Genomic DNA, 26,450 nt, shown 5'->3' on the forward strand with positions numbered 1-26,450 from the left:
AGATTTTAAAAATGACGCACGAGACCCAGCTTTCAGCACAGTTTTTCCTTAACGTTTCCTAACGTCATTTCTGTTTAAAGCAATTCTAATGTTGTTAAATAAGCAAGGTGGCACAGTGGTTAGCACACTGGACTCGCACTCGGGAGGACGGCAGTTCAAACATACGTCCGACCACCCTGAATTAGATTTTCCGTGATTTCCCTAAATCGCTTCTGGTAAATGCGGGGATCGCTCCTTCGAAAGGGCACTGCCAGCTTCCTTCCCCATCCTCCCCTATGGACCGATGATGTCGCTGTTCGGTCCCCTGCCCCAAATCAACCAGCCAATCTGATGTTGTTAAGAACTTTCCTTAAAGTACAAATATTTTAAAAAATCTGATGTCGCTCGGCGCATGCATACCTGTCCCGATATATCTAACCAAAGCTATAGCTCTTGCAGAAACTGAGCATTCTTTATTCAAGTTAAATATATTTTTGAAAAATGCTTACATTCTAAGGCATAGTTATCCAGTTTGGTAGTACCACCAATAAGAGAAACGTGGTGCAAATGGTCATAGGTTTTTTTGATTGGTGAGAGAGTGTACCAGAAATATTGAAAAATGTTAAATAGCAGAACTAGAAGCAAGACGGCGCACATTTCTGTAGAACGTGTTTGATAAACTCCAAGACGCCATCTTTCAACGCAGAAACCACAAATGATCTTCGGCCCACTATGGAATTGTCCCGATCGGAGAATTAAGCCCTCACAGAGGCATAGAAGCAGTCATTCTTCACACACTCCAACCATGAATGGAAAAGGAACAGACTTCAACACGTTCACGCTAACATCTACCACCGGTAAGTCCCGATAGACCCTACCACTGAGTGGCATGTACACCGGTGGCTAACACTCTACTCTACCAATTATGCTACCTGCAACACATTAATGTGTGACGTACGAGGGGCGTTTGAAAAGTCCGTGCAAAAATAAAAACTATTCACGTGATTGGGGTAAACCTTCCTTATTTTTCGACATAGTCTCCTTTTAGACTTATACACTTCGTCCAACGCTGTTCTAATTTGTTGATCATTTCCGAATAATAGGAATTGTCCAAGTCTGCAAAATAGCTAACAGTTGCCGCAATCGCCTCCTCGTTTGAATAAAATCTTTGTCCTGCCAGCCATTTCTTCACATTGGGGAACAAATTGTAGTCCGAGGGAGCCAAGTCTGGAGAATAGGGGGGATGTAAAACCGAGTTGGAATCCTATTTCCATTAATTTTGCGACCACAATTGCTGAGGTGTGTGCTGGTGCATTATCGTGATGGGAAAGGAGTTTTTTGCGGTCCAATCGCCGGCGTTTTTCTTGCAGCTCGGTTTTAAAACGCTCCAATAACGATGAATAATATGCACCTGTATTAGTTTTACCCTTTTCCAGATAGTCGATGAGAATTATCCATGGCGAATACCAAAAGACAGTCGCCATAACCTTTCCGGCAGAAGGGATGGTTTTCGCCTTTTTTGGTGCAGATTCTCCCTTGGTAACCCATTGTTTAGATTGTTCTTTGGTCTCAGGAGTATAGTAATGTATTCATGTTTCTTCCACAGTGACGAAACGACGTTTAAAGTCCTACGGATTCTTCCTGAACAGCTGCAAACCATCCTTGCAACACTAAGACCATTCCGTTTTTGGTCAAGCGTGAGCAATCGCGGAACCTATCTAGCCGATAGCTTTCTCATCCCCAAATGTTTATGCAAAATACTATGTAACCGTTTATTCGAGATGCCCACAGCACTAGCAATCTCACACATCTTAACTCTTGTGTCATCCATCACCATATCATGGATTTTATCAATGATTTATGGAGCCGTAACCTCCACAGGGCGTCCAGAACGTTCAGCATCACTTGTGCCCATATGGCCACTCCGAAAATTTTGGAACCACTTACAAACTGTTCTAATCGAAGGTGCAGAGTCACCGTAATGTTTATCAAGCTTCTCTTTAGTCTCCAGAGGCGTTTTGCCTTTCATAAATTAATGTTTAATCACCACACGAAATTCTTTTCCGTCCATTTTCTGACAATCACTCGACTTCCTTGATTCACTCGAATGCCAAACACAAATAAATAGACCAATATGGCTGAAACTTGGTGTGCGTTCTTTCCAAAGATGCTACTAACTAAACATGACCTTGTTACGCGCCGGTGGTGCCATCTCTCGGACTCTGCACGGACGTTTCAAACGCCCCTCGTATTATCTATTGGCCAGAGGCAATGAACAACTGTGAATATAATTTTGCGTGACTCTTCAACAAGACAGTTTTCTAAATAAATAAGATATCCCATTCTTCGTTATAAATAAAGTGGAAATTATTCTATGGTCTCTCGTTGGCTTAGAACAATGGACTTACGCCATTTTCAAAATAAAAGATCAGTAAATTAAATTCACTGTCCAACAGAATTAAAGGATAACTTTTTCGAAAGCCCATAATTCTCACATTGAGATGCTTAAGTTTGAAATTTGGCTCAAAGGTGCATACAACCTTCTTCTGTAATGGTGCAAAAGCGTGGGGCACTGCAACATCACCGTCCACAGCTCGTGGTCGTGCGGTAGCGTTCTCGCTTCCCACCCCCGGGTTCCCGGGTTCGATTCCCGGCGGGGTCAGGGATTTTCTCTGTCTCGTGATGACTGGGTGTTGTGTGACGTCCTTAGGTTAGTTAGGGTTAAGTAGTTCTAAGTTCTAGGGGACTGATGACCATAGATGTTAAGTCCCATAGTGCTCAGAGCCATTTTTTTGCAACATCACCCTCGGGCTCGACGACGCTGAAAAAAGCAAGGTGCCGACAAAATGCAAAAAAAAAAAAAAAAAAAAAAAGCTACAACTCAGAAGTTCATGTGACGCGTAAGCTGAGTTAATAACGTCACATTGGCACCAAATTTCACCTCAGTTCTGCCCAATGTCACCGTGGAAGTGTCACACGATAGGACTGTCTTCAGACACACATTTCACCCCTCATTCCTTCTTTTGACGCCTCCGAGATGGAGGCCGGAAACGCGACGCTTATTGTTGAAATAACGCGATTTTGTTATGAGAGCCCAAGGAAAACATTCCAGATACATAGCCGCTTAGTACAGGCACGAAAAGGCCACTGGGGGTGACATAAACGATCTTAGTGAAATCACGCCTTTCCCTGGTGCGTTGATTCCCACACATTTCGCGACCGAAAACGACGGTTTGCAGTGTGATGAGCTACTGTAAAACGTTCTTCACAACCTTTGACACCGATGATAGCTTCCCTGAGGTCATTGCGGGACTGTATCCCCATCGAATGTGATCACGTCCGTTTGGAACGCAGTGCAAGCGATTTTTGCTCTCGTGTACAGGTTGGAATCACTAGGGACCGAACGATCCGGCGAAATTTTAACGTGATTCAAAGCATCTACGGGTGCTTATGCTTTTTCAGCCCTCCTATCTTGTGTTCTGGCAACAGCCTTGCCGCAGTGGATACACCAGTTCCCATCAGATCACCGAAGTTAGGCGCTGTTGGGAGTGGCCAGCACTTGGATGGGAGACCGTCCAGGCGGCCATGCGCTGTTGCCATTTTTCGGGGTGCACTCAGCCTCGTAATGCTAATTGAGGAGCTACTCGACCGAATAGTAGCGGTTCCAGCCACAGAAAACCCATCGTAACGACTGGGAGAGCGGTGTGCTGACCACACGCCCCTCCTATCCGCATCCTCAGCTCAGGATGACACGGCGGTCGGATGGTCCCGATGGGCCACTTGTGGCCTGAAGACGGTGTGCTTTTATCTTGTGTTCTCATATGGGGTGATCACGGTGGGATGCGACTCTGACATCATTACAAATAAAAAATATTCTGATTTTTATCTTTACTTGCCATATTTCATGATTCTGGGTCATCGGCAAGCACCCTGTAGATTTTGATGGGTGAGTGTCAAAATATGTGACATAAATGCCCGTATCTTTTGAGTGCACTGGTTTAGTAGGTTACGCGATTTGCAATGCAAGAGACCCACAGAGCATAGCATGTGACATAAATTTCAACTTGACACGTCTGCCCCTTCCTGAGGAAAACGATTTTTAGCACTCGGACAGACAGACAGACAGACAACGAAGTGATCCTGTAAGGGTTTCGTTTCTACCGAATGAAGTAGTGAACTCTAAAAGCAGTAAACTAAACTAAACTCCGACCGAAGAGGCCTTGGAAGGCCCAACGGTACCGACCGGCTGCCGTGTCATCCTCAGCACACAGGCGTCACTGGATGCGGATACGGAGGGGCGTGTAGTCAGCACACCGCTCTCCCGGCCGTATGGCAGTTTACGAGATCGGAACCGTTACTTCTCAATCAAGTAGCTCCTCAGTTTACCTCGCAAGGGTTGAGTGCACCCCGCTTGCCAACAGCGCTCGGCAGACCGGATGGTCACGTATCCAAGTGCTAGCCCAGCCCGACAGCCCTTAACTTCGGTGATCTGACGATAACCGGAGTTAGCACTGCGGCAAAGCCGTTGGCCGAAAAGCAGTATATTTTATTTTAAAAACATTTCTTTTGTCATTTCTTGTCCTCCTTCAAACTTAAGATTAAAACATTCTCGAATGTCTTGGAGTTCCCAGGACCGATATGCTGGCAGTATCAATGTCGATAACAGGTAAAAACTGTCGAGATTCTCGATTCCCGGAGTAGATTAACTGTCTATATACATATTTGCAATTCAGTTTGTACGGAACCCTCAGAGCGCGACATCTTCTCTCAGCTGGCCTGTTTTTTTTTTTTTTTAAGTTTATCTTAGTTATTTCAAGTAGGAAGAGAGCAGCTGGGGATTGGGGTAATGTAGCATGTTTGTGTGTGTGTGTGTGTGTGTGTGTGTGTGTGTGTGTGTGTGTGTGTGTGTGTGCGAGGGGTGGAGGGGGTAGCTGACTGCGAGATACGATGTGTGCCCGACGTTTTGTTGAGTTGGAAGTGGGATGGGGGCTAGCATTTGGATGGAGGACGGGGAGGAGCTCCTGCTTTTTTTGTTTACGATCCGTGTGCCCCAGGAAAGCAATTAACTGTGAAGCAGATCTTATAAAAATAATTTGATCTCCGGAGGAGATCTGCAGCGGATAGGCGGTAATGTATTGCGAATACATAGAAAGAAGGATCCTTTATTGTATGATTATGTGATATCGGAACAAACACTGGTATCAGTTACTTCTGTAAAATATCTGGGAGTATGCGTACTCTAACAACCCTACCACAACAAAGGTCAAAATTTAATGAATGTGGTGTTGCTCACGCTGCTAAATACTGCATTTTCGGGCAACAACAAAGTTATTATGTGGCAGGTGTCATTAGAGCACAGTTAATAAAGTCATTTCATGTAATAATGAATAAACTAGGCACTCATCTTTCTTGTTTCCCACGCTGGTCTCGTCGAAAATCTAGGTGGTGATGATTCCAAGCTCGGATGCAAAGAGGCCTAGGTTTTATTCTGCTATATTCAAAAGTTTTGTAGATGCGCTTCACAAACCATTCTTGAAGATTAAACCTTTCAAAGTTACCACAATAGTGGTGTAAAAAAATAATCAGCACTCCGAATTTAAGTTACACTTCCTTTTAATTGCTTTTATTGCAATATCACGTAACACACAAAACATCACTTCACAATACAAAACATACTTGAAAACATCTTCCTCACAGTCACTGTTAAAGTTCACATTTTATAAGCTGACTACAATATGCGTCTTTCCAACATGACGTCCAAGACTTAACTTTTTCAAGGTCCGGCTCTCTAACAACTAACTAACTAATAATCGCTTACGCGCCCAAAAATCAGAGTTACAAGTACGTCAAAGATCATAGTGACAGAAGAAAGAATACACATAAGAATAATATCATTGCAATATAAACGTATCGATGTATCACAAATGAAATCAAATCTGAATGTTGTCTCAGAAATATGTTAAGTAGTTAACAGAAACACAGTAGAATATTGCTGGTATCGAGAGGTTCAGGTGAGGTGCCGTAATGGTTGCGTAATTCAAGTACCATTACGGTACGGAATGATTTGAAGTGGAGTGATCATATAAAATTAATTGTTGGTATGGCGGGTGCCAGGCTGAGATTCATTGGGACAGTCCTTAGAAAATGTAGTCCATCAATAAAGGAGGTGGCTTACAAAACACTCGTTCGACATATACTTGAGTATTGCCCATCAGTGAGGGATCCGTACCAGGTCGGGTTGACGGGACAGAGAAGATCCAAAGAAGAGCGGCGCGTTTCGTCACAGGGTTATTTGGTAAGCGTGATAGCGTTACGGAGAAGCTTAGCAAACTCAAGTCGCAGACTCTGCAAGAGAGGCGCTCTGCATCGCGGTGTAGCTTGCTGTCCAGTTTTAGAGAGGGTGCGTTTCTGGATGAGGTATCGAATATATTGCTTCCCCCTACTTATACCTCCCGAGGAGATCACGAATGTGAAATTAGATAGATTCGAGCGCGCACGGAGGCTTTTCGGCAGTCGTTCATCCCGCGAACCATACGCGACTGGAACAGGAAAGGGGGGTAATGACAGTGGCACGTAAAGTGCTCTCCGCCACACACCGTTGGGTGGCTTGCGGAGTATAAATGTAGATGTAGATGTAGAGAAAGAATCTGGAAACACAATGTGATTAATACCGACTGTAAAACAATAATAAAATGTTTATATATCTTTTGTTTATTCTTTTTTCTAAAACTCACATAATAACACTCGAATGTGCGACGTTTTAACCTTTTGACTCTTCAGAACTTTATCTTTTTAGGTTAATGTAAATTATTTAATGTAAATTATTTATATGGCGACTATACACCGTTTGTAAGCGCTTCTTTCTAGTGGCTGAAACGAGTTCTTTCTCCAAAAAAAAGTGGATACGTATTGTCTTCCTCTGTGGATGGGGCAAACATAAGAAACAGAGAGGTACATTTGATTCTTACTGTACGTTGTCTCAGTTCGAGATTGCTCATTGAATTACTGCTTTAACATTTTATTAAAAATTTATGACACAATTTGTAGCCAGGATAGAAGGCGGAAAGCATACGAGATGTTACAACGTGCCATAAGGCTACGCTAGCTGTAGTTACAGGCCTGAACATAATAGTTCTTTAACGTCTGAGGGTTGTCACTATACTCTTGGTTTTGAGTTGTACGTTTTGTTGACAGCATACGGTTTTTCACTGTAGTGGAAATATTTTCACAGAAAGAAAAGTAACTGGGGCAACATAACGAATATATCATAATTAAATTACTGCTGAGACTTAGAGACCATGATACCTAAATACTCATAATTTATTCTTAGACAACCTTCGAAATTTCGTCGGTGGAGTTCGGTATAAACCTCTGTAGCGTAGGAACGTTTGGTAGTAGGTGTAAAGTACATGGGAAGCTGTGAGCTGCTATAAAATAAATTAATTTCAGAAAAGCTTTAATTGTCTTCTGAAAATCTGAGCTGAATATATCGCCGCTACGGAGCGGTTTCATTTTGTTCAGAAAACGAAGCTCTGTTGTTGGCTACCGACGCGTTTCTGCTGTTAAGAGCCTGACTTGAAGCTACGTAGAGACATCTCAGGGCCAGTTTACGCATTGCAATACTATTTGGAATTGGAGCCGCTACGCGGCGCTGTTGAACCGCTATTGATCGAGCGTTGCCTGTGTCCAACGTGCAACGGAAGCTGTGCGTCCGCACAAAATACTGCATCTCTGCAGAGATGCGATTTGCGACGTTCAGATGATCTTTTCTGGTTCCGAAAGCGTCCTAACGAGCGTCATACGTCTTTCTAAGTGTTGTTAATAACTTTCACGTGGAATAACGCGCAACGAAAATTAAGTTTGCTCTCCCCTACCGACGAGAACGAAACGGGACGGCTCAGCTGTTTATCTGACGATCTGCTGGCGCCTGTTTATCGTCGTGGCGGCGAGAGGGGCCACGAGTGGGCTGGTTTGGGATGTTCCGTAGAGAAGAAGCCAACATTTCTTCGGCGAACGACCTGTGCTGACATCTGTGGGCCTTCGGCGCCTGCACCAGGGCGCTGCTATCCCGGCTAACCGCGCTAAGTGCCGCGGCGTTTTCCAGTCACCGTTATTTTTGGATGTGTGCGCCGAACCTGTGACTGAATACACAGATAAAGTAACTATAGCTAGTGTAAGTGCATCACAGGATATTTAGCAGAACGAAAGACAGTCGACTCATCTCAGTGAAAAGTGAGAATTGAACTGTAATAAGAACAACATCGCTTCTGTCAACACCAGAAGACCAAAATGTAGGTGGCGGTAAGGTCGTGTCTCAAGTGCTGTGTGCTGCAGTGGAACATAAACATCAAATTGGAAGACGCTCAGCTACATATTGATAAGAAGATGAGTAAATACAGGAAAATTGTGTTGTAGCGATTGTTTGTAGTGACAGTGTACATTTCCGCGGTGAAGTCATTTAGCGAAGCCTACACATCGACAAATTGTGTTTTTTGTATACATATCGACGATTTTACACATTTATGTAAACCAGTTACGTTCGACAAATTTTAGGCTACATGGTTCTACGATTTTAGACATATTGCCATTCTGAATATTGCTAAGAAAATAAACATTTGTTTTTATATGGCATAAAGTGAGGGTTGGTTTAACAGCAAAACTACAATTTTAGTTCGCAAAGTCTGTGCAGATTTGGACCAGGTGCACTGTAGTGTCAGAGTGATCCCGTTTCGCTCTGGAAAATAAAGCTGTGTTGTTACCTGCCAACTCATTTTTGCAGTGCTTGCATGACGTGAAGTTGCGTACAGATATGTAATAGAGGACGCTACGTAGATGTGTGACATTCGAAAAGTACTAGAAAGTAACAGAAATTCCAGGTCCGTCGAATACAAAGGCTTCTGATGTAAAGGGAAAAGAGAGATGTATTCGTTGGTCTCAGCGTATTACAGAACGTAATAATAATAATGCTGCACGTTGCTAGGTGCGCGGTGTACGACGTGAGTAAAGGTAATTAAAAAGCCTGTGAAGTGCATTGGAAGAGCTACATAGTGAATGATTGAATAATGACTGCAAACTAAGCACAGCAGTGAGAGACTTGCTATTAGATACTGTAGCGTCACAGTCTGGGAGAACAAGGGTAAACTGGCTTTGAGCAAGTGAACGCGTGACCTGAGGACGGATCCTTTAAGATAACAGAGAAGATGAGCGGCCGAAAAGCCCCGATGCTGACGAGGACGGCAAGTGGGGGAGCCCGCGAGGGTGGTGGCTCCACGAACGGGTCCGGAGGCGGCAGCAACCCCGTCAAGCTGGCGGGCGAGGAGTCCAAGGACAAGCTGTACGAGCCGAAGCACTCCAAGAAGCTGGTGCGCGTGCTCACCGTGGTGGCGTACATGTTCTCGGTGTCGCTGGCGGCCATCATGCTCTCCGTCTACTACGTCTTCCTGTGGAACCCGCGCGACCCGCCCGTTGGGCCCCGACCGGCCTCCTCCTCCACCCCCAGCTGCCAGCTGTCGCCACCCCCCCGTGCAGTACCAGCAGGACCTGCAGATCTTCCGCCAGCACTTGATACAACACCACCAGCAGCTGGAGCAGCAGTCCAATGCTGCGGCACAAGGTGAGACTGTGCCGCGCCGATCGTCGTTTGTCACTCGCGGTAGCCTTCTCTTTCGTACGTAGAGTGAGGCTTTGACATCAGACACGTGCTGATGTAGATTCCGTTCTGAGGGACTGGGCCACCAACTGTTACTGCCTCCCTGCCCCAATCCTATTCCTTAAATATACGATGGTCATTCTAAAAGAAAAGAGAATCGTTTCTTGAGACATTTTTCTCCAGAATGAAGAAAGAAAAACGTATTTTGTCACCTTGTCAACTTCTTGAACCAGTCACTAACATTCTCTTTCAATTCATTGTCATTTCCACAGTGCTTTCCATTCTAAAAATCCATCAGTTTGAAAAAAAGTTGGTCTAAGACACTACAGTCATGAACTGCGCGACTGGTCCTGGCGTAGGTTCGAGTCCTCCCTCGGGCATGGGTGTGTGTGTTTGTCCTTAGGATAATTTAAGTTAAGTAGTGTGTACGCTTAGGGATTGATGACCTTAACAGTAAAGTCCCATAAGATTTCACACACATTTGAACATTTTTTGAGAAAAAGTTGACACTAGTCATCCCTTCGTCAACGCAGCACAATGCAGGCGAGCGTTATCGCAACAACAGTCGCTGGACAACCATCCACTCCGTCTTTTTTATTCTGTCGCCATAATCATTTTGATGTTCACAGTTTGTTTGGCTGTTTTTGATTTTTAGGGATATGAGCGAGCCACTCCTATTTCTGGTGTTTTGTTGCAGGAGGACTTTTATGCAATACTACTAGTACTAGAAAGTAACAGAAATTCCAAGCCCGTCGAATACAAAGGCTTCTGATGTAAAGGAAAAAGATAGATGTATTCGTTGGCCTCATTGTATTACAGAACGTAATAATAACAGTGTAGTTCAAAAACACCTCACCATTCTTGTTGTACCAAATGAGGAAAGTCAGTACAATTCCTATTCGTTGTTTTTTGTATTCTTTTGCCGCATACCGAGGAACCCATTCGGCACACACATTTCTATAGCCCAAATCACCATTAAGAATTTGCTAAAGAACTGAGTGTTAAATGTCAGTCCTTGATTTGAGTTTGTCAGTCACAACAGAACGTTGGACAGATAATTCTCCGTCATGAGCATTCGTTCGTCCGCTGTTGGATGTGATACGCCACTTGCAAACTGAGATTTCATTCGTCAAATTTGCATAAAACTCGGTTATCTGTCTGGGGTGATCTTTCTTTGCCTTAAGAAACCGTATTACGCTAATAATCCCCACACGCTTCGTGGAGGGAGGAGAGGGAGTCGTTAATTACATTTTTGCAATGACACAAATAAAGAGTCACCACCGTTCTTACTCATTGCGCCATACTGGCACCAACGATTAGGAATGTCTATGACGTGCCGGTGGGGAGAGCATTGCATGGCTCGTCATATCAAAACGTTCTTTACTGTTAGAATGACACTCGTAACTTGCCCTCGCCCTTCTTAATCAGCCACAGAGCCCTACGATTTTAAACATAATAACAGTATATCATTACTATTGTACTAACACAATTTATATAATTTATTGTTGTTTAGTACATCGGTGCAGCGGAACATCCAAGAAACTGCAGTTCAGACCAACATATCATCGGAAAAGAATTTATCCAAAAAGTTGGGAAGTACTTGCGTCATGCAGCTGTTTTAAGAACTACATAGCAACAAACTTTTCTAACTTCGTAAATTTCATTATTTAAAAGGTGTAAAATTGAAGTGCCTGCTCACCATTTTAAGTATTTCACTTACCTCTAGAACTGTGAACACAGATCTGCATACTACAGCTATGCGATGATATAATGCTAGGGGGGGGGGGGGGGGGGGGGGGGGAGCGGGATGCTGTGCTTATTTCTCGTTTGTACCTGTGTTCGGGAAACTCAGTGATTCTGTAATTTTTGCTTAGGGGGGGGGGGGGGCATCTTTTCCCTACTGTCTTGCCTTTTCTCAACTTCCTTTGGTTTGACACTTCCACTTGAGGACTCATGAACGGTGCGAGAATTGTTGTTGTATGCCGGTATGGTGAGGCTGTGAAAGGCCGCCTTTTCGTGTCCGATATGTTTTCTATCATCGGTCAGGCCGCAATCCAATGCACACAACTGAATAGCATCCTGCAGCAAACGTATTGCCATATTCAAAACTGAGTTCCCACTATACTGTACCCTCAACAAGTTATGTGAGAAATACAGAAGTGAATGCATGTAAAAATATAAACAGTTTTAGCAAAATGTTGTTTTGGTGAGAGGGGAGGATTGTCAAAACCCATATGACCCCTCCCCCCCCCCCCCCTCCCCTGGGCCACTGAATGACATTAAAAACCTTTTGGCACTTTGAAAACATTGATAATGCTCATTAAAAGACTCGTGGCTCGTGGATATACTGCCACGTCGTCTCATCGAATACTTAAAATGCTAAACACCGAAATGTCCAACTTTTCGGCCATGTTGGAACTGTCTTCCTCAAGGTGCAGTTTACGACCTGATGAAGGTCGCTGCAACACGTCCGAAAGGTTTTAGTATTTTAGCGTTTTAAGTACTTTATAACACGGCTGCACAACGAGGAGGATTTTGATGAGATTGCCCCTCAGTGTGGAAGCTTAAGTATTTAAATTGTTGAACTTTTATTCAGAATTTGAAAATTGTAATGCTACGGTTAAGACAAATTTATTCAAAAAATGTTCAAATGTGTGTGAAATCTTATGGGACTTAACTGCTAAGGTCATCATTCCCCAAGCTTACACACTACTTAACCTAAATTATCCTAAGGGTAAACACACACACCCATGCCCGAGGGAGGACTCGAACCTCCGCCAGGACCAGCCGCATAGTACATGACTGTAGCGCCTTAGACCGCTCGGCGACAAATTTATTCCCTTACGTGTTTTGGACCACATAAACTGGAAACGAAGCTTAAATATTTTGATTACCTCTCAATTTGGATAAAATGGAGCGTCTCTTTTTGGCCTGCCTCTGCTGCTGTATTGCGAGAGCGTCGCTTTCCACCATGACAACATGGCAGCACTTCATCTCCCTCCGTAACTTTTGCTCTGTGAGTGAAATATCCAGCTGAACGTTCACCACATTTATCGCTCACATCACCACAATTTGGCCGGGAAAGTGGTATAGAAAAAAGTTCATTTTTAGTCACATCCTATCTTGCAGTATTCATAGTAGCGTTTGAGATAATTTAGAAGCTGAAATTTTCTGGTAGATCAAAACTGTGTACTGGACCGAAACTCGAACTCGGGACCTTTGCCTTTTGCGGGCAAGTGCTCTACATATTGAGCTATCCAAGCACGGCTCACGACACGTTCTCACAGTCCTACTTCTGCCAGTACCTCATCTCCCACCTTCCAAATTTCACAGAAGTTCTCCACGAAACTTGCGGGACTAGCACTGCTGGAAGAAAGGATATTTAGGAAACAAGGCTTAGTCATAGCCTGAGGGATGTTTCCAGAATGTATTTCTCCCTCTGCAGAGGGGTGTGCGTTGATATGAAATGCAAGAAGTTTGCAAGGAAACTATTCGAAGTACGAGGCGTGTTTTTTAAGTAAGTACCGTTTTGAAATTAAAAAAAGACGTGCTAAGATATCTCAATAATTTTATTTTTTCATGAAAGCCTGTACCTTAATCTACTTTTCTACATAATTTCCGTCAATATTGAGGCTCTTTTCATAACGTTGTACCAGTTTTTGAATAACTTCCTCACAGAAGTCTATCGCCTGACTTGTTAACCACTGCATCACCACTGTTTTGACTTCGTCATCGTCTTCAAGACGCTGACCGCCCACGTGTTTCTTCAAGAGCAGGAACAGATGGTAGTCACTGGGCGCAAGATCGGGGCTGTACGGAGGATGATCTAGAGTTTCCCATCGAAAAGATGTGATGAGATCTTTGGTCTGATTCGCCACATACGGACGGGCATTGTGGGGGTGCCCTTGCTCAACTTGCCACGTCTTTTGTTCTGAATTGAACGGCGCAGATTGTGGTGAATACCATCTGTTCCTGCACTTGAAGAAACACCTGGGCGGTCAGCGTCTTGAAGACGATGACGAAGTCAAAACAGTGGTGATGCAATGGTTAACAAGTCAGGCAGCAGACTTCTTTGAGGAGGGTATTCAAAAACTGGTACAACGTTATGACAAGTGCCACAATATTGACGGAAATTATGTAGAAAAGTAGATTAAGGTACAGGCTTTCACGTAAAAATAAAATTATTGAGATATTTTAGCACGTCTTTTTTTATTTCAAAACGGTACCTACTTTAAAAAAACGCGCCTCGTATATATACTGCGTTGCCATGCTGCTTCCTCCTTATCTTTTAGCACTAATTCAAACAGAGTGTCCTTAGACGTTCTCAGATCTGTGAATCGACAAAAACATCTGCATTCAATTTTTCGGAACTGGACCTGGAAAACTTTTGGCTTACGTAAATTGATGCAGAGTTACACTGACTGACAAAAAATAAAAAATTAAGCATCCATGAGACATGGTCAGACGTCAGTGGAACTTCACACACCTATACACCACTGGTGGTTATGTAAATGATTAGAGTTGCAATTTCCTGCAATAGGTAGAGCGTCCACTGGATTTCAGTAGTATTGTTCGTGTTTGTTACCAGGCCTGGTAAGCTATATACGGGACGTGAATAGCGTCAGATGTTGAGTGATCGCAGTGAAAGAGATGGAGATGCCCCGTATTTGTGTCAGACAATGCTATCATCACCTCAGAGTTTGAAAATTGCCTTATTGTGGGTCTCCCTCAGGCTGGATGGTTGAATCAGTATCCAGATTTGTGAGGTAGTCGGATGTGAGAGTGCCCAGATGTTGGACTGCATGGGAATGTGAGGGCAGACATACTACTTGTCAAGATTCTGCTCGACACATCTGACGACAACAAGGGTGGATAGCCATATTGTGCTCCAGTCACATCGTAACCCCTTCGCATCTGTGCCTGCCATCCGAGAACAAGTAATGGACAACATGAAACATTCTGTGTCATCCTGCACCATTGGTTGGAGTCTAGCAGCAGCCAAACTAGGGATTACCGCCCCTAGGGTAGACTGCCGTTACTAGCACAGCACAAAGGCCAGCGTTTGGAGAGCTACCGCGACTGGGAGGCATGGACTGCTGATTAATAGTGTCACTCTGTGTTTACCAATGAACTGCGGTCCTGTACTACTCTGGAGGACCATCGACGGCGAGTGTGGTGACGACCTGGGGAGAGGACTCATTCTGCCAATGTTTTGTCGAGACCCAACAGTGTTCCTCCTGGCACCATTGCGTGAGAGTCAATTGTGGTTGACTTCAGGCTATGTCTGGTAGTGACTGAGGGAATTTTGAGCGCGCAGTCGCATGTCACGAATATCCTGCGTCCTCATGTGTTACCTCCCATTCAACAGCAACACGGTGACGTTTTCGACAGGATAATGCTCGTCCACACATGGAACACGTCAATGAAATGTCTGCGTAAAGTTGAGGTCGTCCCGTGGCCAGCAATACCCCCATTCTGTTCCCGATAGCACATGCACTACCACCTTTGATGACATCTCCATCCCCGCTGTGTTACCTCGCATTCAACAGTGTCTTAATGCCATTTTCAACCGGATAATGTTCATCCACACGTGGAACATGTCTATTAAATGTCTGCGTAATGCTGAGGTAGTCACGTGGCCAGCAATATCCCAATTCTGTTCCCGATATAACATGCGCTACCATCTCTGATGACATCTCCATCTGCGTCATGTGTTACCTCCCATTCAACAGTGTCGTAATGCCATTTTCAACCGGAAAATGCTCATCCACACGTGGAACATATCTATGTACTGCCTGTGTGACGATGAGGTAAGCAAAACCCCGGATCTATTCCCTATAGTACGTGCAGGACCGTCTCTGACGACATCCCCGTCACAGTGCCAGTATTAAGGACCAGCCACAACTACTGTGACACCTTGCCTGAGGAGAGGTTACAATGGCTTTATGAAACCTTCCCAACTGAATCAGTACTTGTATCTAGGTCATACTGGGTGCAACATCATACTGATATGTGTGCTAGGCTTCCAAGTATTTTATAAATTTGACTCGATTTTGTAATAAGTGAAATAATATCACTTAAAAAATGGATCAAAAGGCTCTGAGCACTATGCGACTTAACTTCTGAGGTCATCAGTCGCCTAGAACTTAGAACTAATTAAACGTAACTAACCTAAGGACATCACACACATCCATGCCCGAGGCACGATTCGAACCTGCGACCGCAGCGGTCGCTCGGTTCCAGACTCTAGCGCCTACAACCGCACGGCCACACCAGCCGGGTATACTTACCCTCTCAACCTGTGAATTTTCATTTCGTTTCCTCCTACCCATCCAGGCGCTTCCCTTTCTTTTTTCAGGTAGTGGATCTACATTTAAAGCCGTTATATATTTATAAACCCTAATTTTCAATATAGTGCTGAAGCGGAAAACTTTTTAACACTGTCTGGAGCCGCGCGACCGCTACGGTCGCAGGTTCGAATCCTGCCTCGGGCACGGATGTGTGTGATGTCCTTAGGTTAGTTAGGTTTAAGTAGTTCTAAGTTCTAGGGGACTGATGACCTCAAAAGTTAAGTCCCATAGTGCTCAGAGCCACTTTTTTTTTTAACACTGGCTCAGGAGCTAATATCTCTTCGGCCAACTTTTTCTGCCAATAATATCTTTCCTAGTACAGCTATCCCCCTCACAGACGCAACAATAGTCCTTTATGTAGCCAGATTACAGTCCCAATAACTAAACTTCCGACTCAGAGAGGGATAGAAATTGGGGTGACAAATTGAGAAAAGAAAAGAGAAAGCAGCATTACTGGTAGAAGTTAGGGGCATTTGCTTTAATGTTTGGCAGCACCTGGTCACATATATTAATTTTCTAGGGAAAAGTTAGCAATTCGTCTAAAGGAAGTGTTTTAACCTTTTTGTAAAAGAAAAAAGGGGCACCAGGACATTGCATGGTGCACAGAGTGCAGGTGAGTTTGATCCAGAGGAGAGCAGCAGTAACAGAGGAATTTGGCAATATTTTGAATACTTTCGTTGTATGGATTGGCACATCTATGTTACGTTAGATAAGTGAGACCTTGCTTCGTGATTATGATGAAGTGACAGATACTTGATCTGGATGCGAAGTGGTGGGGCGCAAACACATTAAGGAGCCGATGAAGTTGAAGAGTATGTTAGCCAGGTAACTTATCTTGCTGCAGCTACCTTAATTAGACATACACTAAGGTGGCAAGATATACGGGATACCTCATGATTTCGTGTCAGACCATCTTTTCCCCGCCTTAGTGCAGTAACTCGACATGGCATGGACTCAACAAGTTGTTGGAAGTCCCCTGCAGAAATACTGAGCCACACTGCCTCTATAGCTGTACATATTTGTGAAAACCTTGCCGGTGCAGCATTTTGTGCACGAACTGACCTCTCGACTATGTCCCATATACGTTCGATGGGATTAAGGTCGGGCGATCTGGGTGGCCAAACCATTCGCTCGAATTGTCCAAAATATTCTTCAAACCAGTCGGGAACAGTAACATGGCGCATGAACATGAAGTCCATAAATGGCTGCAAATGGTCTCTCAGTAACCGAACGTAACTACGCTCCTGGAAATTGAAATAAGAACACCGTGAATTCATTGTCCCAGGAAGGGGAAACTTTATTCACACATTCCTGGGGTCAGATACATCACATGATCACACTGACAGAACCACAGGCACATAGACACAGGCAACAGAGCATGCACAATGTCGGCACTAGTACAGTGTATATCCACCTTTCGCAGCAATGCAGGCTGCTATTCTCCCATGGAGACGATCGTAGAGATGCTGGATGTAGTCCTGTGGAACGGCTTGCCATGCCATTTCCACCTGGCGCCTCAGTTGGACCAGTGTTCGTGCTGAACGTGCAGACCGCGTGAGACGACGCTTCATCCAGTCCCAAACATGCTCAATGGGGGACAGATCCGGAGATCTTGCTGGCCAGGGTAGTTGACGTACACCTTCTAGAGCACGTTGGGTGGCACGGGATACATGCGGACGTGCATTGTCCTGTTGGAACAGCAAGTTCCCTTGCCGGTCTAGGAATGGTAGAACGATGGGTTCGATGACGGTTTGGATGTACCGTGCACTATTCAGTGTCCCATCGACGATCACCAGTGGTGTACGGCCAGTGTAGGAGATCGCTCCCCACACCATGATGCTCGGTGTTGGCCCTGTGTGCCTCGGTCGTATGCAGTCCTGATTGTGGCGCTCACCTGCACGGCGCCAAACACGCATACGACCATCATTGGCACCAAGGCAGAAGCGACTCTCATCGCTGAAGACGACACGTCTCCATTCGTCCCTCCATTCACGCCTGTCGCGACACCACTGGAGGCGGGCTGCACGATGTTGGGGCGTGAGCGGAAGACGGCCTAACGGTGTGCGGGACCGTAGCCCAGCTTCATGGAGACGGCTGCGAATGGTCCTCGCCGATACCCCAGGAGCAACAGTGTCCCTAATTTGCTGGGAAGTGGCGGTGCGGTCCCCTACGGCACTGCGTAGGATCCTACGGTCTTGGCGTGCATCCGTGCGTCGCTGCGGTCCGGTCCCAGGTCGACGGGCACGTGCACCTTCCGCCGACCACTGGCGACAACATCGATGTGCTGTGGAGACCTCACGCCCCACGTGTTGAGCAATTCGGCGGTACGTCCACCCGGCCTCCCGCATGCCCACTATACGCCCTCGCTCAAAGTCCGTCAACTGCACATACGGTTCACGTCCACGCTGTCGCGGCATGCTACCAGTGTTAAAGACTGCGATGGAGCTCCGTATGCCACGGCAAACTGGCTGACACTGACGGTGGCGGTGCACAAATGCTGCGCAGCTAGCGCCATTCGACGGCCAACACCACGGTTCCTGGTGTGTCCTCTGTGCCGTGCGTGTGATCATTGCTTGTACAGCCCTCTCGCAGTGTCCGGAGCAAGTATGGTGGGTCTGACACACCGGTGTCAATGTGTTCTTTTTTCCATTTCCAGGAGTGTATTTCCAGTCAATGACCGATTCATTTGGACCAGATGACCAGCCCATTCCACGTAAGCACAGCCACCGTCACGAACTTGCGCAATGCCTTGTTGACAACTTGGGTTCATGGCTTAGTAGGGTCTGCGTCACACTCAAACCCTACCATCAGCCCTTACCAACTGAATTCGGAAGTCATCTGACCGGGCGACAGTTTCCAGCCGTCTAGGGTCCAACTGACAAAATCACGAGCCCAGGAGAGGCGCTGCAGGTGATGTCGTGCTGTTATCAAAGGCACTCGCGTCGGGGTCGTCTGCTGCCACAGCCAATTAACGCCAGATTTCGCCGCTCTGCCCTAACGGGGACGTTCGTCGTACGTCCCACATTGATTGCTGCGTTTACCTCATGCAGTGCTGCTTGTGTGTTAGCACTGACAACTCTACGAAAACGCCGCTGCTCTTGGTCGTTATGGTGAAGGCCGTCGGCGACTGCGTTTTCCGTGGTGAGAGGTAATACCAGAAATTTGGTATTCTCAGCACACTCCTGGCTCTGTGGATTCGGAATTTTGAATTTCTCAACGATTTCCGAAATGTAATGTCCCATGCGTCTAGCCCCAACTACCATTCCGCGTTCAAAGTCTGTTAATTCCCGTCGTACGGCCACAATCACATCAGAAACGAGTGATTTCACAAGTTTACGTTTCACAGCCTGTGGGACTATATTCCGAAGCTTCTGGAATTTTACCTGTGCCATTTTTATGAGTATTGTATCAAAGCCAATGTTATCACTCGCTTTGCTGAATCTAGCAGTGAGAGTGTAGTAGGCTCAGGTTACGTTTCAGGTAATCACCTTAATTAGTGCAGTGTTTTTGAAATGGTGTTAACTAAAACCAGACTGATCTTTGTCATAAAATTAGAATTTACGTAAAAGTTCTGTCGGTAGACCATGAACAATATAATCCCGGGTTTTGGACACTGCCGGTAAGGTGGTAACATATATGGCCATGTGAATGGCAATGGGGTGGGGATATATGGTGAATGGCAATGGGGTGGGGATATATGAAAACACATTTCGTGACAGAAAAAAGGCGAGTCATTCTATCTTTGTTGGTTTATAAGAAGGAGTGTATTCCCGAGTCAGTTCACGCAACCATATGATCTGAAATGTGTGCAGGATATTTCGCCTGCCAGTCTCTGAACACAAGAGGATCTATTCCTATCATCTATGCTCAAACTGCCAATCTTTTTATGTTAACTGATTCTTCCGTAGCTTCTTGGTAGAACTATATAGTATACAAATTGGGACGAACAGATCTCTGCTTCTGCGCGCATCTTCATCAGACGCCTTATCCAACAGAGACGGCGCAACGCGACACTATATCTGACAAAAGATGTAACGCGGCCACGGAGGATGGGAGGCGTAAGAAGAATGCTCCCTCAAGAAATCGCATCTCGAAGACCCTCCCCCCCCCCTTTCTGGCACCAACAGAACGTCACGGAAAGCTACACAGCATCGGCTGCGCAGCTAACTTAAAACACGATTGCTCCACTCGCTAGTTCTGCAAATGATGATTCTGATATGCCAGCGATACTCAGAAGAGAACCACCTCCACCGCCCTTGGTAATGGAATACTAAGAAGACCGTCGAACACTGTACCATAGCTTAGACGCTAGTGCACTGAACAGTTCAGTAAGGCGACGTAAGAAGTGTCAGCATTTAAGATTGCGCGCTCTACCAGACAAGGGAAGCATTTGAAGATATAAATCAAGAAAGCGCCGTTCAACATCTTGTTAGACTACTTGTATCACTCCATACCAGCCAGTAAACACCATTTGTACGGATCGTTGCTGTGGACAAGAACAGGAAGCTCTACCAAATGGCGACACTTGCAGCAGTGAAAATCACTACAGAATACTTGAGACCCAAGGGAGGACCACCGCTGTGTTTTCGCTGCCAGGGCGCTCTAGAAACAATCCAACCAAGGAAATCTGTCTCGAAAAATCACAAAAACACTTCTTCAAATCCAGAAACGGTGACCACGCCTCCAACTACACACCTTGGAACATATTAAAGCGCACAATTGTTGGGCAACCTCGCCAATCTACTGGGCTATAACGGAAAAGAGTCACAAGACGCGCTGGGATCTCTTATGTTGCCAGCATCGCCACCGAAGGGACGTAGCGCTAACCAACAGAGTCCAAGTCTGCAACTGTCACCCAAGGGATGAGCAGTGAAAAGCAGACCATTTCACCTGCTGTACCTGTTGTGCCCTGGAAGCAGAGCTCCTGGTCTTTAGACTTCCCTCCAGTAATGGAGGGTGAACGGGACTGCCTACAGGTCCAGGCGAAGCTACTCCGCCAGCAAACACTAACGGCCAGCCGCATAGGTCCGTTAGCAGCACTGAATTACACTACTGGCCATTAAAATTGCTACACCAAGAAGAAATGCAGATGGTAAACGGGTATTCATTGGCCAAATATATTATACTAGAACTAACATGTGATTACATTTTCACGCAATTTGGGTGCATAGATCCTGAGAAATCAGTACCCAGAACAACCACCTCTGGCCGTAATAACGACCTTGGTACGCCTGGGCATTGAGTCAAACAGAGCTTGGATGGCGTGTACAGGTACAGCTGCCCATGCAACTTCAACACGATACCACAGTTCATCAAGAGTAGTGACTGGCATATTGTGACGAGCCAGTTGTTCGGCCACCATTGACCAGACGTTTTCAGTTGGTGACAGAACTGGAGAATGTGCTGGCCAGGGCAGCAGTCGACCATTTTCTGTATCCAGAAAGACCCGTACAGGACATGCAACATGCGGTCGTGCATTATCCTGCTGAAATGTAGGGTTTCGCAGGGATCGAATGAAGGGTAGAGCCACGGGTCGTACCACATCTGAAATGTAACGTCCACTGTTCAAAGTGCCGTCAATGTGAACAAGAGGTGACCGAGACGTGTAACCAATGGCACCCCATGCCATCACGCCGGGTGATACACCAATATGGCGATGACGAATACACGCTTCCAATGTGCGTTCACCGCGATGTCGCCAAACACGGATGCGACCATCATGATGCTGTAAACAGAACCTGGATTCATCCGAAAAAATGACGTTTTGCCATTCGTGCACCCAGGTTCGTCGTTGAGTACACCATCGCCGACGCTCCTGTCTGTGATGCAGCGTCGAGGGTAACCGCAGCCATAGTCTCCGAGCTGATAGTCCATGATGCTGCAAACGTCGAACTGTTCGTGCAGATGGTTGTTGTCTTGCAAACGTCCCCATCTGTTGACTCAGGGATCGAGACGTGGCTGCACGATCCGTTACAGCCATGCAGATAAGATGCCTGTCATCTCGACTGCTAGTGATACGAGGCCGTTGGGATCCAGCACGGCGTTCCGTATTACCCTCCTGAACCCACCGATTCCATATTCTGGTAACAGTCTTTGGATCTCGACGAACGCGAGCAGCATTGTCGCGATACGATAAACCGCAATCGCGATAGGCTACAATCCGACCTTTTTCAAAGCCCGAAAAGTGATGGTACGCATTTTTCCTCCTTACACGAGCCATCACAACAACGTTTCACCAGGCAACGCCGGTCAACTGCTGTTTGTGTATGAGAAATCGATTGGAAACTTTCCTCATGTCAGCACGTTGCAGGTATCGCCACCGGCGCCAACCTTGTGTGAATGCTCTGAAAAGCTAATCATTTGCATATCACAGCATCTTCTTCCTGTCGGTTAAATTTCGCCTCTGTAGCACGTCATCCTCGCGCTGTAGCAATTTTAATGGCCAGTAGTGTATGTTTCATGCCTCGCATACATGGTACAAATATTGCGGAGATTAATATTGCTGCACACTAGGATACAAGTAATGCTCCGTGTTTTAACGGGGATAGTTTCTGCAGTGAGTGTTCAAGAGCGATTATTCAACAGTGTTACGGAGTATCAATGAGATTTTGAGTGAGAGCCAGTTTCACTTCCAGTCCCAGTCGCAGTCATTGCCACAACTTCAGCCATCGCAGCTCACATGTCAATAGAAGATCCGCCGCTCTTAGACAATGCACGACATTGCCACAGCAGTGCCTGTGTCGGGCAGGGGACTTTACTGTGCACCAATAGTTCTTAGTCTCAGATCAGGACTGTCACTGGTTAGGAATATTGTACAACGATATCTTGAAGTTGAGCATTTGCGTGCCTATGAATAAATGTATGTTTTGTAAATAGAATAGAACAGTAGTCATTTCAATACCTATGTTTATAGGTATGCGTGCTGATGGTTGCTCGTGATTAAGTTTACATTGACACTCAGAAAGCAGGGACTGTTTTATGCTCGGTTCAAAAACGAAATAGCAAATGACAACAGGCGAAAGTTAGCAGAAGTTCGTGGATTGTAAAAAGATCGACCGCAAAGCATAAAATAAGTATCACCACTATGCACTGACAAAATATCTTGCCGAGATACGAGAAAATTCTGGTCCTAAGTATAACATCCAAGCAGGTTGAAGCGTCTGTTCCGTCACTCGTTGACCAGTCTGGTGTGACAATAGAAGACAGCAAAAGGAAATCTGAAGCTTTAAATTTCGCGTTTAAGAGATCATTCACGCAAGAAGATCGTATAAACATACCGTCGTTTGACGGTCGCACGGCCTCCCGCATGAAGGACGTAGTAATACGCATCTCTGGCGTAGAGAAGCAACTGAAAGAGTTGGAAACAAATAAGTGGCCAGGGCTGGATGGGATCCCAATTCGGTTTTACAGGGAATATTCCTTGGTACAGGCCCCTTCTGTATTGTGTATTGAAACTGGAGACCTAGAAACGACGGAGAGGCTTCGTCCCGCCGTAGCCCTCAGTGGTTCACAGCCCCACAACAGGCCACAGCAGTCTACCCACCCCACCGCCACCCCACACCGAACCCAGGGCTATTGTGCGGTTCGGTCTCCAATGGACATCCCCCGGGAACGTCTCATATCAGACGAGTATAAACCCGAATGTTTGCGTGGTAGAGTAAAGATAATGCACGCGTATGTGAGACAGTGTTTGGTTCAAAATGGTTCAAATGGCTCTGAGCACTATGGGACTTAACTTCTGAGGTCATCAGTCCCCTAGACTTAGAACTACTTAAACCTAACTAACCTAAGGACATCACACACAAATCCATGCCCGAGGCAGGATTCGAACCTGCGACCGTAGCGGTCACGCGGTTCCAGACTGAAGCGCCTAGAACCGCTCGGCCACCCCGGCTGGCGAGACAGTGTTTGCGGTATAGTGTAACTGAGGCGAAATAAGGGAAATCAGCCCACATTCGCCGAGACAGATGGAAAACCACCTTAAAAACCATCCAAAGGCGGACCGGCACATTACTTAGCTTGTATTTAATGCGAATCTCTTGCTCAACGCAAAGCCACAAGTGACGAAAAAAGAGCAGGTGACTCCAGTATCTAAGAGAGATAAAGAACAGACCCACAGAATTACAGACCACTACCCTTAATACCGTACAGTTGCAGAATTCTTGAACATTTTATCTAAAATACAGTAAACTTCTGTGAGACAAAAATTTCTGTCTTCAAATTAGCACGCGTTAACAAAACAACGCTCGTGCGAAACTCGACTTTCCCTTCTCTCACATGATATCCTGCTGACCATGAATGAATGGTAACAGGTGGGTTCCAATTCCTAGAGTTCCAGAAAGTTTTTGACTCTGTGCCCCACAACTGACTGTTAATGAAGGTTCGAGCATACGGATTAGGTTCCAAGACGGGCAAGTGGTTCGAAGATTTCTTAACTTGTAGAACCCATTACATTGTCCTCGACGGCGAGTGTTCGTCAGAGACAAGAGTATCGTCAGGAGCGGCTCAGAGAAGTGCGATACGACCGCTCTTACCTTCTATGTACATAACTGATCTGATGGACTGGGTGCGTGGCAATCTGCGGCTGTTTGCTAATAATGCTGAGGGTTCAAATGGTTCAAATGGCTCTGAGCACTATGGGACTTAACTTCTGAGGTCATCAGTCCCCTAGAACTACTTAAATCTAACTAACCTAAGGACATCACACACACCCATGCCCGAGGCAGGATTCGAACCTGCGACCGTAGCAGTCGCGCGGTTCCAGGCTGCAGCGCCTAGAACCGCTCGGCCACCCGATGCTGAGGGGAACGGGAAGGTATCGTCGTCGACCGAGTGTAGGAGGGTACAAAATCACTTAGACAAAATTTATAGTTGGCGTGGTGACTGGCAGTTTGCTCTACATGCAGAAAAATCTAAGTTAAAACAGATGAGCAGGAAAAACAATCTCGTGATGTTCGAATACAGCATTATCAATGTACTGCCTGTCACAGTCACATCGGTTACATGTCTGCGCGTAACGTTGCAAAGTGATATGAAATTTGCCGGCCTTAGTGGCCGAGCGGTTCTAGGCGCTTCAGTCTGGAGCCGCGCGACCGCTACGGTCGCAGGTTCGAATCCTGCCTCGGGCATGGATGTGTATGACGTCCTTAGGTTAGTTAGGTTTAAGTAGTTCTAAGTCTAGGGGACTGATGACCTCAGAAGTTAAGTCCCATAGTACTCAGAGCCATTTGAACCATTTTTTTTATATGAAATTTAATGAGCACGTAAGGACGGCAGTAGGGAAGGCGAATAGTCAATTCGGTTTATTGGGCGATCTTTAGGAAAGTGTCGTTCATTTGTGAAAGAGACCGCGTGTAAAACACCAGTGCGATCCAATCTTGAGAAATACTCGAGTGTCTGTGATCCCCACCACGTCGGATTAAAGAAAAAACGTCGAAGCAATTCAGAATCTTGCTGCTACATTTGTTACCGGTAGGTTCGATCATCACGCGAGTGTTCCAGAGATGCTTCGTGAACTCAAACGGGAATCCCTGGAGGGAAGATAACGTTCTCTTAGGGAAACATTATTGAGAAAATTTAGAGAACTGGCATTTGAAGTTGATTGTAGAACGATTCTACCGCCACCAATGTATATTTCGCATAAGAGTCACAAAGATAAGAGAAATTAGGCCTCATACGGGAACATACAGACAGTTTGCGAGTGGAACAGGAAATCATATGACTAGTAGTGGTGCATCCACCATACGCTGGTTTGCTGAGCATGTACTCGTATGCAGCTATAGATGTAGACAAAAGCGACATCTCAGCATTCCTTGTCGACATCCTACGTTGGTAACGAAGTGTACCTATAACGGCACCATCACCAGTCATGCCTCCTGCGACGCGGTGTCTGAGGCAACGCACAAGACGTCCACTCACACGAACGCCACCACGTATGGACATAGAACCAAACCCCAGACAGAAGAAGCTCAGCCATCAACACCAGCAAATCACCTTCACCGTATCAACACAACAACATCGTCGAACGTACTAAGTGACGAAGACTGCCTGCTCCTTGAACCGCCGAGAGATATCGCATCGCACCGCACTGTTCAACTCACCACGCTGTTTCATACCTGGAGAAACTGATCAGCGACGCCTGCTGACATCAGATACCTGTGACAGCTCAGAGATGTATACCAGCGTCCGCCACAGCACCTTTAGCTTTCCTAGCGAACGCATTATCTTCCTGTGGAATGCCAATGGCCTCCACAACCACGCTAGCCAGTCCGCCACTTTCTCTCGCATGAATCAGTGATCTTCTGCCAGATGCGCGGGACACACTTAAACTGGGTTTCTTTATACAGCATCGAACTGCTTGTGCTACCACACAGATAGACTGACGGCTGGTGGTGATACGGTAGTCTACATATGCCAGTCCCTCCGCCCCTACCTGTGCTTGCATTAACGATCCTGGAGGCAAGTGGAGTCAC

At 45.8% G+C, this 26,450-nt stretch overlaps 1 protein-coding gene and 1 pseudogene across 1 annotated transcript in view; both read left to right on the forward strand.

Annotated features, from left to right (window-relative positions):
• LOC124581857 overlaps positions 1–26,450 on the forward strand; it is a 379,210-nt gene that overhangs the window by 319,263 nt on the left and 33,497 nt on the right. The gene's annotated exons all lie outside the window — the stretch shown is intronic.
• On the forward strand, positions 3,461–3,578 carry LOC124560602 (annotated as a pseudogene).

Source organism: Schistocerca americana, chromosome 1 (genome assembly GCF_021461395.2).
Source record: "Schistocerca americana isolate TAMUIC-IGC-003095 chromosome 1, iqSchAmer2.1, whole genome shotgun sequence".
Classification (NCBI taxonomy): domain Eukaryota; kingdom Metazoa; phylum Arthropoda; class Insecta; order Orthoptera; family Acrididae; genus Schistocerca; species Schistocerca americana.